The 15,036-nt window shown below is 39.8% G+C and overlaps 1 protein-coding gene and 1 pseudogene across 1 annotated transcript in view; both read left to right on the top strand.

Moving 5' to 3' along the window:
- KDM7A (lysine demethylase 7A) overlaps positions 1 to 15,036 on the top strand; it is a 74,012-nt gene that overhangs the window by 20,537 nt on the left and 38,439 nt on the right. The window lies entirely within an intron of this gene.
- On the top strand, positions 1,280 to 5,393 carry LOC129658801 (60S ribosomal protein L10-like; annotated as a pseudogene).

Below are 15,036 nucleotides of genomic sequence, written 5' to 3'. Positions count from 1 at the left end.
TCTGAGCCACTACGGAAGCCCTGGATCCCCAGTGCAAAAAAAGAGAGAGGCAGAGATAGTTTTCAAAAGTGTTAGTATGTTATTAGTTATTGACTTTTCTTGCTCATATGTTTTCCAATACTGTATGCTGTAAGTGATTGGTAATGCTGTTGCTAATTTGGTATCCTGTGTTAAGGGAGTGGTTTTACTAAACATTTAATATACCAGTACTTTGTACCAATTGTAAAGATTGTAAATTTAAACTATAACAATTGTAATTATAAAACATTAAATGTGTAGTAAATATTCACAGCTGGTGAGTCTGAACGTTAACTTCTATAACACATTCCTAAGGTGGGAAATAATACCACCACCTCGATCCCCACCTGGGAAATGCAGTGTGCACGTCAACTGGTTGAATTCTCCAGGGTGTTTTGCTGGTAAATAAAGTGATTTGATCTCAGCCCAACACCTCCCTAGTCTTAGTTGACTGTGGAATCTTTATGTGTGTAACCTTAACTCCCGTGGGACAGTTTCAAAAATACTGTTTTAGAGAATGCTGTATAGGCAGTCCATACTTTGTGTGGTTCTGATTTGCACAGATTTCAGTCACCATGCAAAGGAAAACTGTTTCTCTGGTTATAGCACTTCTGACACCAAATGTGTGGGTTTTCTACACTCAATTCTCTGTAGACACCAACTGGGTGTCTTACAATTTAATTCAACTCTGACAGTGATTACCTGGAGTTAGAGTAGACCCCACAGGTTAACTGTGAAATGTTCCATATTTGGGGGTCTTCCCTGGTGGCTCAGTGGTAAAGAATCTGCCTGCCCATGCAGGAGACACGGGTTTGATCCCTGGGTCGGAAAGATGCCATCTGAGAAGGAAATGGCAACCCACTCCATTATTCTTGCCTGGACAATCCCATGGACAGAGCAGCATGGTAGGTTACAGTCCATGGGGTTGCAAAGAGTCGGACATGACTTAGCAACTATACAACATCACCACCATAGGTTAAGGGCTCAGTCCAACTAATCTGCTCCCCTTACTTCAGACACCAATCACAAATAGTGAATTCGTGGGTTATGTCCATTTCTGTCTGACTTGACTGCACATTGGGGGTTTCCATGACTCCCTATTTAGGTTTGATAATTTGCTCTGATGGCTCACAGAACCCAGGGAAGCACTTTCCTTTGTGCTATTCTTTATATAATTATAAAGGATATTATAAAGATTATAAATGAATAACCAGATGAAGAGGTACGTAGGGCAAGGTCCCTACCCTTTGGAATTGGGGATATGCCACTCTTCTGGCCCCTGAATGCATTCACCAACCCTGAAGCACTCCAAACCCTTTGGGTAGGGTTTTTAATAGAAGCTTCACTATGTAGACATGATAGATTAAATCATTGGCCATTGGTGATTTTTTTTTTTTTAATTTCCAACTTCTCTCCCTTCCTTGAAGGTTGGACATGGGCTGAAAACTCTAAATCTCTAAACACACAGTTGGTTGGGCAACTTGACCATTGTGAAGCTATCCATGGTCCCGTCCAGGGTCACCGTATTAGCATAAACTCAAGTGTGGTTGAGAGGGGCTTGTTATGAATAACAAAAGATGCTCCTCTGTCACTCAGGAACTTTACAAAGGTTTTAGGTCCTGTTGTGCAAGGAACCAGGAAGGAAGACCAAATATATATTTCTCCTTACATCACTGTATCACCATGGTTTAGTTAAATACCAGTCCCCCAATAACACGATTCAAATTTTGGCCACCATGATATATTAACTGTGCAGATAAAGAACAGAGTTTGCTGCTAGCTCTTCAGTTTGCAGGTCAGCAAGTCAGTATGTCAGTGACAGCTGGGCATCTGTCCTTCAGCTCACGCCCAGACAGGAAAGGGTGTTGTGCTGCATCCTGCTTTCCCACCGATAAAGCCGACATCTTACCCATCTTACATACAAAGCGGGGTGATCAAAAGAGGGAAGTGGTCAATAAAGACGAAAGTCCAGCGAAGAACAAAAAGTGATGTTTCTGGAAGTGAAATGTAAATTGAGCATAAATGAAATAGTAAAATGAGTAACTGACGGTAAGAGTGTTGACCCTGCCTCCCCTTGAGAGGCTCTGGATGTGCAGCCAGAAGCACTCAGTGAAGGTACACTTAAGAGCATCATATTTTAAATTACAGTGTACTAAATAAATGTTTTACTAATTTTTCATTTCTCTATACATTACAATTAACAGTAAGAGTGTTTTCACAACATTTTTGAAGCTCAAGGGACAGTTGTGATTTTCCCAACGATTACTAAGATAGCTTTGTGTGGTTTCAACTTGTCTAAGTATTTTTATGGTCCCACACTACCATGCAAAGCAAGGACTGCCTGGATTTTTCTTGTATTTGCCAATCATCTATCATCTGACCTCTAGTGGAAATAAAGAAAAATTACAAAATGAACTTTGAGGAACTTAAAATAATACATTTTCTTCAGAATGGATCTAATAGGTAAAAATCCCTGCATATTACAGACTTTACACTTTGCCCTTACAGTGTGTTTTGAAATTGTATGGTGCACTATTTGCTGCTGACTTTTCTGGACAACTCAGCACTACCCATTTTGCTTTTGTTGAGTACTTCTGATTTGTAATTTTGTTGAAGTTCTTTGAAATCTGCCTGTAGGGATACTTGTTAAGGATTATGTCAAGGTTTCTGTGATCCAAACCTCTACTCTGACTCATCCTTTATTGAGAATGAAAAAGCCTGCTAAGGGTGTTGAGTAGACCTCTCAGAAACTTTTGTTTCTGTTCCAACAGGAAGTTCTCTAAGATGAATCCTTGCTCTTGGCTTGGCTCTGCATGTAATTTCTTCCCTTAGGTTTGGGCACTGAAGACTGTTTACAAGAGGAGAAAGGTTACTAGGGCACTGGATCTACTTGAGTTGATTCCTGTCCTTTGTAGCTGACTCATCACTGAAGTGTCCTCAATATAAAAGTTTATGACTTGCTGTTGTATTTTATCCCAGGGTGTGATTTTTTAGCCCTTTATACATTAAATCTTCTGTAGATGTCATTCAGTTCAGTTCAGTTGCTCATTCGTGTCCAGCTCTTTGCGACCCCACGAATTGCAGCATGCCAGGCCTCCCTGTCCATCACCAACTCCTGGAGTTCACTCAGACTCATGTCCATCGAGTCAGTGATGCCATCCAGCCATCTCATCCTCTGTTGTCCCCTTCTCCTCCTGCCCCCAATCCCTCCCAGCATCAGGGTCTTTTCCAGTGAGTCAACTCTTCGCATGAGGTGGCCAAAGTATTGGAGTTTCAGCTTTAGCATCAGTCCTTCCATTGAACACCCAGGACAGATCTCCTTTAGGATGGACTGGTTGGACCTCCTTGCAGTCCAAGGGACTCTGAAGAGTCTTCGCCAACACCACAGTTCAAAAGCATCAATTCTTCAGTGCTCAGCTTTCTTCACAGTCCAACTCTCACATCCATACATGACCACTGAAAAAACCATAGCCTTGACTAGACATTAGACCCTAGAAAATGTAGCTTTCCTTCCCATACTCACAGTGGACAACAGAACTGTGAGCTGGGCTATTGGTTCATCTTTTAAAAATCTGTTTCAACCTATAATCTATTTAATCTATGTATTCTTCTAGTAGATAACCCCACTTGGAAAATTAAGATAGGAACACTTAGAAGCTACAAGAAAGGAGAACAGAATAAATGGGCATAATATATAAATTTGTAATGAACAGAGATCCTTTTTTGTACAATACGGTTATAAATACCTATGACTAAATTTGAACAGTCAATAATACTACATTCTTTTTCATTAACAAAAAGTATGGACATTTCAAAATAAGATCTTGAAAGAAAAAGTCATCTGTTATTTATTTTTTCCACATCACATCCGTTTTCTATCCCTTTATATCTGCAAAATTCACATTTAATTTGAGTATGGTAGAATATTGGCCAGGATAGTAGCCCAAACTAATGCCTCTCTAATGTGCTTGGAATTTCTGCTTTCTGTCAACCAGTAAATATTCTTTGAGCATCTACTGTATAGTCAGCTTTAGGTAGATCAGAGGAGAATAGGAAATTCTAAGTTATTAGTGAAGTGAAAGTTGCTCAGTCATGTCAGATTCTTTGTGACCCCATGGACTGTATAGTCCATGAGAATCCTCCTGGAGTCTCCAGGCCAGAATACTGGAGTGGGTAGCCTTTCCCTTCTCCAGGGATTCTTCCCAACCCAGGGATCGAACCCAGGTCTCCCACATTGCAGACGGATTCTTTACCAGCTGAGCCACAAGGGAAGCAACTATTACTCATATCTTTAAGAAATGTGAAGTCTAATTGGAGTAACAAAGTTTTCACAGGAAGCAACTGTGAATAAGGCATTGCCCTAGCCTCTCTGCTAGGGCTTTAGATCAGTAGTTCCTTAACTGCCATTCTCTACTGAGCAAAAGAATTGCCTGGGGAGTTAGTTAAAAATGAAGATTATTAGGTACCACCCATTAACTTTTCCCTGTAGATCTAAGGTGGGGCTCAATAATGTATTTTTTTCTTTTAAGAAAAAATAAGCAGCTCTTTTCACCCAAGATCCTGGTGTCACCATGGCCACCGCCCCTCCTGGTGTACTTGTAAGAACAAGCTCTATTCAAAGTCTGGCTTCGGTCGAGGTGTGTCCATGATGCTAAGATCCACATCTTTGACCTGGGGCAGAAGAGGCCAAAAGAAGCTGAGTTCCCACTCTGTGGCCACAGTGTCAGATGCGTAGGAGCCACTCTCCTCTGAAGCCCTGGAGGCTGCCCGTATTTGTGCCAGCAAGTACATGGTGAAAAGCAGTGGCAAAGATGGCATTCATATCCAAATGTGGCTCCACCCCTTCCATGTTATCCACAGGAACAAGACACTATGCTGTGCTGGAACTAATGGGCTCCAGACAGGTATGCACAGTGGCCAGGGTTGACACTGGCCAAGTCACGGTGTCCATCCGCACCAAGCTGCGTAACAAGGAGCATGTGAGTAAGGCCCTCCCTAGGGCCAAGTTCAAGTTCCCTGGCTGCCAGAAGATCCACATCTCCAAGAAGTGGAGATTTACTAAGTATAATGCCAGTGAATTTGAAAACATGATAGAAAAGCGGCCCATCTAGGGTGGCTGTGGAGTCAAATACATCCCTGATAATGTTCCCCTGGACAAATGGTGGGCCCTGCGCTCATTAGAGCCTGGCACAGTCCTCTCCTTACGCGTGCCCACCAGTATATCCTACTTTGCTATCAAAGCAAAACAAAAATAATAATTAAAAAAAAAACACAGTAAAAAGATGTAGAAAGTTGCATGGTGAAAGCAATTGTCCCTCCCCTCCATTCTGTATCCATTCAGCTTTCTCTTACATGTTTTTTTGCAGATGGTTCCACACATTATACTCTGCATTTGCAGGCATGCAGGCATGGGTGGGTGGGGGCGTTCTCTTCTGCACCTGGCTTTTGTTGCTTTCCAGCATGTCTTGGAGATCTTTCCATATCCCTTCTTGCAGATCTGCCTCATTCTTTTGAAAGGCTGCCTCGCACAGCCTGTAAAAGCTCCACAGGAGACTCTAATGCATAGCCAGGTTTGGAGGCCACAGATAGACTGAGTGTTAAATGGGTTTAGAAAAAGTTTTCTTAGATGTTAACTCCTTAAGTCTTGTGGTTTCTCAGCAAGGAACTGAACTCTGCAAATGTTTCTCATACTTCTAGATTCAAGTTGCTTTAGGACAGATTTTTGTATGGTTTTTACTTTTAGTTATTAGGATGTGAGAGTTGGGCTATAAAGAAAGCTGAGCACTGAAGAATTGATTGCTTTTGAACTGTGGTGTTGGAGAAGACTCTTGAGAGTCCCTTGGACTGCAAGGAGATTAAAGCAGTCAATCCTAAAGGAAATCAGTCCTGAATATTCATTGGAAGGACTGATGCTGAAGCTGAAACTCCAATACTCTGGCCACCTGATGGGAAGAACTGACTCATTTGAAAAGACCCTGATGCTGGGAAGGATTGAAGGCAGGAGGAGAAGGGGATGACAGAGGATGAGCTGGTTGGATGACATCACTGACTCAATGGACATGAGTTTGAGTAAACTCTGCGAGTTGGTGATGGACAGGGAGGCCTGGTGTGCTGCAGTCCATGGGGTCGCAAAGAGTTGGACACGACTGAACAACTGAACTGAACTGAGAAATCATCAGTGAAAAATACATGAAGGCATTTATGAAATCAAGATTTTTTTTAATCCTATAGCTGCAGATGTGGAGTTTAAATTTATCATTAAATTAATTATTAAAACATACATGAAGGCAGTAATGTATATACTGATGGCATAGTTCTTAATTCTTCCTTTGTTAACTTAAGGACATTTCTAAACATACCTTTATATAATTGTTTCTGTTTATCCTTTATCATCATGACAAGTTTTTTCTCCCCCAGGATGATTTACAAAGTTCTTACTAAATTCTGAAATAATATTCATTTTGGGATGGCATTTATTTGCTCTTTCACTGGTTATAAATAGAAGTATAGTCTATCTCCATGAAATAGCAAATCTGCTGGGCACTGTTTGCATTATAGCTTTCCTTAGCCACTATAGACATATCCCACACGTAGCCGGACAAGCCTAAAGTAGATTGCTAAAGAGGAGAACAGCATATGCTATGCTATGCTAAGTCACTTTAGTCGTGTCCAACTCTGTGTGACCCCATAGACGGCAGCCCACCAGGCTCTCCCGTCCCTGGGATTCTCCAGGCAAGAACACTGGAGTGGGTTGCCATTTCCTTCTCCAATGCATGAAAGTGAAAAGAGAAAAGTCGCTCAGTCGTGTCCGACTCTTAGCGACCCCATGGACTGCAGCCTACCAGGCTCCTCCGTCCATGGGATTTTCCAGGCAAGAGTACTGGAGTGGGGTGCCATTAATAGGAACAGGTTCCATTCCAGGAGTGGGTTCGTAAGTACAGTTTGTTTGCAAGTCCAATAAAGTTAGCCTAGGTACCCAGCTAACACAGTTGGCTGTACAGCACTGTACTGTAATATGTTTATAATACTTTTCACGCAAATAATACGTAAAAGCTAAACACAAAAAATAAACATTTTTAATCTTATAGTACCTTGAAAAGTATAGTAGTACTTTGCTTTCTGATAGTTCAGTTGGTAAAGAATCCGCCTGCACAGTAGGAGACCCCATTTCGATTCCTGGGTTGGAAAAACCCACTGGAGATGATATAGGCTACCACTCCATATTCTTGGGCTTCCCTTGTGGCCCAGCTGGTAGAGAATCCACCCGCAATGAGGGAGACGTAGGTTTTGTCCCTGGGTTGGGAAGATCCCCTGGAGGAGGGAACAGCTGTCCACTCCAGTATCCTGTCCTGGAGAATTCCGTAGACTGTATAGTCCATCAGATCACAAAGAGTTGGACACAACTGAGCCACTTTCACAAAGATCCTTTATTTACCATTTATATCGCCTCCTCTATGTTTTCAGGTGTCAGGCAGTGACAAGCAGAACAAGCATGTTTTCTGCGCTCTGGGGGGTAAATAGTGTAACATAAATTATATTTGATGTGTATGTTTCACACATTCATCCTAGTACAAGTTTTATTAGAAGGATACCAGCAGGATTTTCAGTTTTTTGAAGGGTGTGTTTTGTATCAGTGAGCTCATCTCTTGGTTCTTCAGTCCCTCTTATTTTCCTGTCATGTTCTTTGTTCAATTCCTTAAAAAAAAAAGTTTTATTTATTTGACTGCACCAGGTCTTAATTGCAGCACATAGGATCTAGTTCCCTGACCAGGGATCAAACCCTAGCCCACTGCATTGGGAGCATGAAGTCTTAGCCACTGGACCACCAAGAAATCCCAGTTCAATTCCTTTTTATATCGTCTTCCTCCCTCACCCTTGGTAACCTGAATGTTCTTAGTTAGCTGGCTGGAAATAACTCAGGAAGCCGTTAGGACGGTTGGAAGGATGAGCCAACTGTTAGAGGCAGGAAGAGTGTCACATTTTTTCTGAGATTATTATGAACTGAAAGAATTTGGTTCAGTATGCACTTCATTCAAAATCCTTGTTAAATATAGTTAAGCACAAAATATGCCAGTAAATAGCTTTAATGTGTCAAAAATAAAATCTTCAATGTCATGCTCAACTTGTAAGGAAAAGCAGTTAATTTTATCAACACCATTTATATGTCAGCAAGAGAATAACAGGAGTTGGTTTTTTCTGAACCAAAGATTTAATTTAAAATTGCCAGTTTGGTTTTCAGTGAAAATATTTCATACATGCAAATTACAAATTTTTGCTTTAGCTGATACCTGACAATAAAGTATCTTAGGGTTAAAACACTGCATAAAACGTAATTTAGATGTGAAAATGGCTGTTGGCATTCTAGTATAGTTTTAACAGGAATGTCAACCTGTTAAGCCAGTATCAATAAGCAAAGTAAGGTTTTTGGACCTGCAAAACAATTGTTCTACAGTTTCATTCTAAATATTCTGTTTATTAACAATTACTTTGCTTAACTTTGAGGGAGATACTGTCATATCCATCCTTACAGTCAAAGAACAGACAAGGAAAGTTACCCAAAGTCTATATATAGTTGTACATATTCAGGATTTTAACATAGGTAGACTGACTCCAGAGAACTCAACCATCAAAACGTAATTAAAAATTGAAAAAGAATTATCTTCTTTTTCCTTTTAAGAATGGCCATTTGAGTGTCTAATGTGTACTCTGAAGAGACATCACTGAAGGAAAAAATATTAAGCCTAATCATGAGGCCAAGTTTCCTGTGTGGGCTCAGATCTCATAGGTAATAAGCCCAAAGCTGTATGAGCTGTGATCGGTGCCTAATAGAAGCATAATAATGTTAATGGTTACTATTAATGTATTTACTGTACCATTGCTTATTATATGCTAAGCCATATGCATTACATGTTTACCTGCATTGTCCTGTTTAGTCCTAGGGGAATTCCTGCTCAGAGGAATTAAAAATGTTGCTCAGTCAAAACTACTGGAGCTAGACATCAAATCGGTTTTCCTGATTCCAAAATCTGTGCATCCCACTCAAGCCAATTGACCCCTATTTTTCTGGTGGCTTGAAACTGGACTGGGTAGTCCTTGCCTGGCTTATAGCTGTCCCAAGGCTTCAGCTGACTCCAGAGTTATATGAAAGGAAATAGGAAGAGTAGGTTATAAACCAACCTCTCTATTCCTGGAGTTAAATCTCAAAGGCCACTCCCCAGCCCCTTTGGTGATATTACTGTGAGGTTTTAGGGCCTGCACAATGGATGACTCAGTCCTTTATGGAGAAGTTGTAAAAATTACTTTTGGGTAGAAGGGTGAACTTTTGAAACACAGGTGAAAACTTGCAATGAAGCAAAATTTTAAATGAATGAATTTCATTACTGCATCCTTCTACCATCTAAGGAAGGATGAGAAATCTACTAAATCGTACATTGAAAGATTGTCCCCCCCACTTTTTTTTTTTTTTTTACAGACTGTGTTGCCTTTAGTTCCTATACCAAATTCTTCAGAAATTCAAGCTAGACATATATATATATTTTTAACTTGCTTGTAACTTTGCCACAATGGATCAATTTTCAGATAAGTTTTCAGCACAGTTAATAATCAAAAATTTACTGGGATCATCATGTTGAGAGGGCACTATAAGTGATCCTGGGAGAAGTCTGAGCTCAAATCAGGAAGTAAGGTGTGTAAAACAGCTCAGTGTTAAGATATCCACGAGTAGAGATGTGTGTGAATAAAGTGTTGCAGAACTTTCTGTGGGGTGATTGAGTGAAGTTTCACCAAGGAGAGGATTGTAAGATTGCTTGGTGAGGAATGGGGAGAGGATTTGAAGCAAGAGGAATATCTAATGAAGTCTGCTGGCAGGAAGATCTTTAAAAATTTGGCCTCCAACTCTTCTAACATTGAGAGGAAGGAATATAAATGGGAGCATTATCAGGAGGAAAAAAAAAGAATGTTTGGCAGATGCCAGGGAATCCTGGTTAGTCATTAATTCAATTCTGTTCTTGTCAAGTGTCACACACACAAAAAAAGCCAGCTAAGCAACAGTTTCAGAAGGTTAAGACAATAGAAAGTGCTCAAGTTGTCACTGTCCCACTTACCAAAAGGCAAGGAGACTGTTCTGTAGATGGAAGCTAGTCAGCAAAGGTCAGACTGTCACCCCCACAGGAAGGCACCCCCCTCCACACGGACACTCACAATAGTCTAAGAAACATTGAACATGTTGCCATTAGGAAAAAATGGAGCAGTTTGTATATGAAGGAAGGTTTTGTAAGAGAAATGGAGTGAGAGACTAAAGGAGACCGAAAGTTATTCTTAGAAAGCTTGCTTTCGGAGTTCTGCATCTTACGTGCCCTACTGCACATGCTCTTACACGTCTGTTACAGCTGTAGGGGCTTAGAAAAGAGACAGTGTTAGTCGCTCAGTCATGTCTGACTTCTTTGCGACCCCATGGCCTGTATGTAGGCTGCCAGTCTCCTCTGTCCATGGAATTTTCCCGGCAAGAATACTGGTGTGGATAGCCATTCCTTTCTCCAGGGGATCTTCCCAACCCAGGAATTGAACGAACCCCGGTCTCCCGCATTGCCGGCGAGCCACCAGGGAAACCTTTGTGACTGTAGAATTCTGTTAATGGGGGCTGAGGGGTGGGGGGTTATCCTTCCGTCTGAGAGAGGAAACCGAAACGTATGTAATAGTTCCTTTTAGATCTACTTAAAGATCTGAAATAACGTTCTTGGTTTAGGGATATTTAATTTTTATGTTTAATTTGATTTTTTTAAATTTATTAATTTATTTGGGAAGTCCTGAAACTACTTTAATGTTATTTGCTTAGGAGTTTTATAAGAATCCTTTAGTAAGTATTAGTAATATAATAATTAGTAATAATATAATTAGTAATATTTAGTAAGTATCCTTGTCAATTTTCTAAGGAATTTTGTTTGCATTTTAATCAGAAGTAGATGTTTTATCAAATACTTGTCCTGCTTCTTTTTAAATGGTCATGTGGGTTTTTCTTTTAATCTGTTTAATGTGGCAAATTTCACAGATTAAATTTTTTTTAGTGTTAAAACCACCTTGCATTCCTGAGATAGACCAAACTTGATATTTCCAAATGAGAGTCGCTTATAATTTTTCTTTCTTGTATCATCTTTTCTAAGTTTTAATATCAAGGTCATGTTATCATAAAATGAATTAGAAAGTAAGTCCTTTTTTTCTACTTGCTGGTGCAAAGTTATAATATTGAAATTATTTATTCCCTTAATACTTAATAGAACTTTCCTGTGAACCCATCTGGGCCTGGGATTTTTTTGAGGGTGGGATCATTTTTAATGTTATAAGTAACAATTTTAGGACTATGCAAATATTTTTTCTTTGTGACTCAGGTTTGCCTGTCTTATATTTTCTAATCTTTTAGCATAAAATCATTCATAATACCCTCTTTTACATTTAGTATCTATAGAATCTATAGTTTTCTCCCTCTTTTCATTCCTACCATTGGTTATTTATGTTTTATCTCATTTCTTATAAGCTTGCCAGAGGTTTGACAATTTTATAAGTCTTTTCAAAGAATCAGTTTTTGGCTACAGTTCTCTACTGTATGTTTGTTTTCTGTGTCATCAATTCTGCTCTTTTAGTTTTCCTTCTGTCTGTGTGTTTAAGGTTTATTTTGCTATTCTTTTTGTTACTATTTGAGGTAGATTTTATTACTTCATTAATTTTTTAAAAAATTTTATTTTATTTTTAAAACTTTACATAATTGTATTAGTTTTGCCAAATATCAAAATGAATCCGCCACAGGTATACATGTGTTCCCCATCCTGAACCCTCCTCCCTCCCCATACCATCCCTCTGGGTCGTCCCAGTGCACCAGCCCCAAGCATCCAGTATCGTGCATCGAACCTGGACTGTCAACTCATTTCATACATGATATTTTACATGTTTCAATGCCATTCTCCCAAATCTTCCCACCCTCTCCCTCTCCCACAGAGTCCATAAGACTGTTCTATACATCAGTGTCTCTTTTGCTGTCTCGTACACAGGGTTATTGTTACCATCTTTCTAAATTCCATATATATGCGTTAGTATACTGTATTGGTGTTTTTCTTTCTGGCTTACTTCACTCTGTATAATAGGCTCCAGTTTCATCCACCTCATTAGAACTGATTCAAATGTATTCTTTTTAATGGCTGAGTAAATACTCCATTGTGTATATGTACTATAGCTTTCTTATCCATTCATCTGCTGATGGACATCTAGGTTGCTTCCATGTCCTGGCTATTATAAACATACCTCATTAATTTTAACCTCTTTTTCCCGTAATGCATATATTTAAAGTTATATGTTTCTGTTTACAAGTTCTGCATTTGGCAAATTTTGCTATATAGCATTTTCATTACTGTTCAGCTCAAAATAATTTTTAGAGTTTTGTTATGATTTATCTTTTTACTTGGCTTATTTATAATATTATTTCTTAATTTCTAAACACATGAAAATTTTCTAGTTACCTTTTTTTGTCATTGCTTTCTCTCTTAATTGAACCGTGGCCAGAGAATTTCTGACTTCACACCTGCAAAGCTGACTGTAGCCCAGTGTGTGGTTGCTCGTTAAGAATGGCCCATGTGTGCTTGAGGGGAGGGCTGTGTTCTATGAATGTTGGGTGTAGGGTTCTATAAATATTCATTAAGTCATGCTTTTTTAAAATTCTGCAGTTCAAACCTTGTATGTTTCATAGATTGTGTTTTGCCTACGTATTCTATCAGAAATATTGCTCTACTTTTCTTGGCTTTTCCATTTTTCTTGCATCTCAGACTTGTCTGTGACCATCTTCCTTCTGCCAGAAGTACATCCATTGGCATTTTCTTTACTGTGGGTTGGCTGGAGGTGAACTCTGTTTTGGTCGTACAACTTTTTTCTTCCCCCCTCCTTCTTGAAACACATTTTAACTGAGTATTGAATGCTCAGTTAATAGATATTATAGGTTAGGAGTCAGACACGACTGAGCGACTTCACTTTCACTTTTCAGTTTCATGCATTGGAGAAGGAAATGGCAACCCACTCCAGTGTTCTTGCCTGGAGAATCCCAGGGACGGGGGAGCCTGGTGGGCTGCCGTCTGTGGGGTCGCACAGAGTCGGACACGACTGAAGCGACTTAGCAGTAGCAGCAGCAGCAGCAGCAGCAGCAGATAGTTTCTTTAGGCACACGTAAGGTATTCTAATGTGTTCCAGTTTTCATTATTTCTTTGAAAAGTCTCTCATCCTTGCATGTAATCTGTGCTTTTTTCTTCTTATGGCTTTGAAATTTCCCAACTTTTGTTTTCTGCAGATTTACTGTGATGTGAGTTGACTTTTTATTCATCCTGCTTGGGATGTGTTGGGTTTCTTAAATCTGGAGATCAGTGTCTTTCATTATTTCTGCAAATTTGTAGCTGTTAGCTCATGATACTGCTTCTGCCCCTGTTCTCTCTATTTTACCTTCTGAGCCTCTGGTTAAATGTATGTTAAATTTTCATTTTATCCTTCATGGTTCTCACACTCTTGTTTGTATTTCCTGTCATCTTATTCTCTTTGCTGCATTCTGAATAATGTGACCACCATCCATTTCACTGATTTTCTCTTCCACTGTAACACCTATCAACTGATACCCCCAAATTCTGTGTTAGTACTGCTTTGGCTCTTTTTCAGGTACTAGTTGTGGTTGTGTTTTTGTTCTGAAACTTTTGGGGAATACAAACGTGTAAAATTTTACCCTAATAAGTTACTTAGAAAGTAAGCAAAGCTGCTGTGGTCTTTCATTGATGAACTACTCCTATGCTCAAGATGTCACTATATAGTTTTTCAAGTTCCTAGTTCCCTCAATCTTTTGTTAAATGCTACTGCTGTATACTCCATGGAATACAGTATTCCAGATACAATGCCTCACACTAATTTAACTGGTTAATTAGGGGTGTGAGACCTAACGCAGAATTGTTAGGGCTCAGTGTGCTCACCATGTCAGTGATGTTACCCACATTTGCTAGCCACCGATGACCATATTTTATAGTTAGGTGGTGTTTTAATCTACCCAGGAAAGGGAGGCAGAGAGAAGAGATCGGAGAGAGAGAGAGACGGTTTGTGAGCTCTCTGGGGTCACTTCTTAAAAGGACAGTAATCCTGTTGGATTAAGGCCCCCTCCTTATGACCTCACTGAACCCTTATTACTTCCTTAGAGACCCTATCTTCAAACATAGTCACACCAGGGTTTACAGCTTCAGTATGTGAATTTTGGAAGGACACAGACACATTGGGTCCATAGCAGGTAGCATTTACATAATGGTTGAGGGTCTTATGGTTTATGTTATAGTTATTTATAACATTATAAATAAAATATATATTTATAAAATAAAATATACTTATGTTATAATTCTGATGTCTCTACTGCTGCTAATAGTGAATTTGGGCATATTCTCAAATATACCCAAATAGTGGTATATTTGGGTATATTCTCCCCCACAATTATTCAGCAAATATGCAGAGAAAGGAGGCTTCCCTGGTAGCTCAGCTGGCAAAGAATCTGCCTGCAATGCAGGAGACCCTCGTTTGATTCCTGGGTGGGGAAGATCCGCTGGAGAAGGGATCGGCTACCCACTCCAATATTGGGTTTCCATGGTGGCTGAGCTGGTTAAGAATCCGCCTGCACTGCGGGAGACCTGGGTTTGATCCCTGGGTTGGGAAGATCCCCTGGAGAAGGGAAAGGCTACACACTCCAGTATGCAGAACTGAAAAGAAGTCGCTCAGTCCTGTCTGACTCTGCGACCCCATGAACTCTAGCCTTCCAGCCTCCTCTGTCCATGGGATTTTCCAGGCAAGAGTACTGGAGTGGGTTGCCATTTCTCCAGTATGCAGAGAAGAGAATAAAATTTATTCTTACATGTGTTTCTGTACTCTTCAAAATGCGTTGATGAGATTGTTGTACGTTTCTTAGCTAAATTCTAACCGATCTGTTATAGTTAAGTAAAGATTTTTACCTTATTTACATAT

The sequence above is a fragment of the Bubalus kerabau genome, chromosome 8, assembly GCF_029407905.1.
Source record: "Bubalus kerabau isolate K-KA32 ecotype Philippines breed swamp buffalo chromosome 8, PCC_UOA_SB_1v2, whole genome shotgun sequence".
Lineage (NCBI taxonomy): Eukaryota > Metazoa > Chordata > Mammalia > Artiodactyla > Bovidae > Bubalus > Bubalus kerabau.
The sequence above is the reverse complement of the archived record's forward strand: the minus strand, read 5'-3'. Positions and strand labels throughout refer to the sequence as shown.